This window comes from Candoia aspera, chromosome 5 (assembly GCF_035149785.1).
Source record: "Candoia aspera isolate rCanAsp1 chromosome 5, rCanAsp1.hap2, whole genome shotgun sequence".
Taxonomy (NCBI): Eukaryota; Metazoa; Chordata; class Lepidosauria; order Squamata; family Boidae; genus Candoia; species Candoia aspera.
In genome coordinates, this window is record NC_086157.1 from 58272477 (window position 1) to 58275632 (window position 3156).

The following is a 3156-nucleotide window of genomic DNA, read 5'->3' on the forward strand; positions in this document are numbered from 1 at the left end:
TTGTTTACTGTATTATATTTAGAGAAGCTTGCATGCCATTTCCCAGACTATGGGAAGAACGCTTACTATGTCATATTTTTTAAAGAATTTTGAGCTAGGGATGCAGGAGAATTTCTTTTAGTATATATTTGAGTGTGAATTTACATAATGTCCCATTTTTGAACCAATGGACAAACCAAAACATCACTAGAAAATTGCAGTTTTTCAAAGCAAGTTCATCAACATATCAGAGAGAAGTCTGCATATAAATGAATATATTGATTACTGTGACGAACCTGACTCCATTACTGCACAGCTAGATTGCATGTCTCTCACGTAGCCTCAGAATGCTGTATATTCCCTTATAAGGGCATGACTTGTATTTCCCTATTCTCTTTGTACTCACTCCCCCGCCCTGATAGAACTGCTGAATAAAAGGAGGTGGGGGCGTGGCACCAGGAGGCAGTACCAGCAACCTCCTGAGATGTGGCGTCTCTCACCACAAAAGAATCCTGTACCTACCGTTGTTTTTTCGACCTCACCCTCGCGAGGGAATCGTTGGCTCATTCCCCCCCAGGGAATCCCATAGACCGAAGGGCGAAGGACTGGTCGCGCGACGCGACAACTGGGGGCTCGTCCGGGATCCCTTCGGTCTCACAGTGTGATCTCTGTCTAGAGGTGCACTGCCTTCACTCTCGTTACTACGCACCTGGCAAAGGCTCTGCAATCGTAAGTAATGGGCTCCCCACTCTCCAAAGTTTCGTCAGTTCATAGGGACGAACTTTATGATTTAGTGAAGAAGGCTAACTCTTGTCAAAAGGCTAACGGTACGACCATCTTTCCCATTTCAAAAAATTCGGTGACTCAACTCCTACTGTACATGGAGAGACACTGCCCTGTCTATCCTTCAGAGGGGTCGCTCAAAGCATCCACTTGGGAAAGGATAGGAAAATATTTTCATGATACCCCACGAGCACCCGTGCCTATTCTGACTGCCTGGAAGGCTGTTATGGCGGCCATCAACACTCTTTACCCTCCCCCGTCTTCCCCGGAAACTTGCCCTTCTCCTCCCGGCCCAAAAACCCCTCCCTCCTCTTACCCCTGCTTTGCTTATTCCCAACTCCTCGCTCACGCTTGAGGGAATGGTTGCTGCTCCCTATTTGTATGACTCGTCAGATTTGACACAAATTGCTCTGGCAGGAGTGGGAGATAGGTGCTTTTCCTTAGATAAAGGAACAATTGTCGCCACGCTCATACTTCTCCCTTCTCCTGATATGCCATCATTGTTTGCCTTGCAGCAACCAGTCCAAACCTCTAAACCCACCCTCCTTGTCACACTAAATGGTCGCTCTTTCGAAGGCTTGATTGACACCGGCGCCGACGTCTCTGTCATTCGTTCCGCTGAATGGCCCTCCTCCTGGCCTATCGCCGAAGCCTCCTCGGTGCAAGGAGTAGGCGGAGCACAGGCCGCTAAGGTCAGCTCTCATTGGCTTTCTGCTGTGACTGCTCATTCTCATATTACAGCTTATCTAAAGCCTTATATCTTGCCTTTGCACTGTAACCTATGGGGCCGTGACTTGCTTTCACAGTTCCACGCTTTTATTCAACTTCCCTAATGGCTTTACAGGACCCTTTAGGGTCTCTCTCTCTCTCTCTCAAAACCTCTGTGCCGGTATGGGTTGATCAATGGCCACTCACCAAAGAGAAACTGGACGCCTTACATATCTTGGTCCAACAGCAGTTAATTGAAGGCCATATCGAAACCTCCACCAGCCCATACAATACTCCGGTATTTGTCATCAAAAAGAAGTCTGGCAAATGGCGCCTCCTACAGGATCTTAGGGCTATCAACACCATCCTTCAGCCCATGGGACCTTTGCAGTGTGGACTTCCCAACCCCAACTTGATTCCGGAAGGACACGACCTTATTGTAATAGACCTCAAGGATTGTTTTTTTTCCATACCTTTGGCACAAAAGGACAGAATTATTTTCGCATTTACGGTACCGGAACTTAACAATTCAAAGCCTACTGCTCGGTACCAGTGGAAGGTCCTCCCACAAGGCATGTTGAACTCACCCACAATGTGCCAATTTTTTGTCGATAAAGCATTGCAACCCTATAGATCCCAATTTCCGCATTTTCTTGTGTATCATTATATGGATGACATTTTAGTCGCTGCTGAGGGCCCGAAAGGGACAGTTCAAAAAACTTTTCCTATTCTTTTAGCCACCCTAGCAACGGCAGGGTTGCACGTTGCACCAGAAAAGGTCCAGTCTCGTTATCCAATGCAATATCTAGGCCACAAAGTTTTAGCCTCCACGGCTGCCCCACTTCTACCTATGCTCACGCTTCCCCAGCCGACCACCTTGGTCCAATTACAACAATGTCTGGGGGTCATTAACTGGGCCCGCGCATACCTCGCTTTAACTACACCCATGTTATCACCTTTATTCCAAGCGTTAGCGGGTTTGACAAACCCAGCTGACAAGGTGTACCTTACAGAACAACAATTGCATGCCCTACAACAGGTCAATGCCGTCCTTACGACCCAATGGGTGGACCGTGCGCTCACTGACAAACCACCCTCTCTTGCCATTCTTTCAACACATCAATTATTAACTGCCATCATTGTCCAAACGTCTGATAACAAACATCTACATATTTTAGAATGGCTACACTTGCCACACACACCTAAGACATCCATCATCACCAGAGCAGCACAAATGGCCTCTCTTGTTGAGAAAGGCCGGAAGAGGATTAGAGCCCTAATGGGACTGGATGTTTCCACCCTGTACATTCCCCTTAAGGTTACTCAATGGGAACCCCTCCTACAAAACTCCACTGCATTGCAGGATGCCTTGGAGGACTGGTGTGGCCAGGTGTCATGCCATCTTCCCCCTGATCCTCGATTGCAACTGTTGCGAACAGTACCCTTCACACTAACCTCGCCGTTCGTTCAGCAGCCACTCAAGGAAGCCCTCACTGTTTTTACAGACGGCTCCAAAACCATAGGGGCTTGTACATGGCAAAATAATTGCAAATGGCATAAACGCCTAACAGGCCCACAAGCATCTGCCCAACAGGCTGAGTTAGCCGCTTTTCTGTTAGCCTTGTCCCTTTTCCCAGAACAGCCTTTGAATGTTATATTAGATAGTATGTATGTCACTCAAATGGC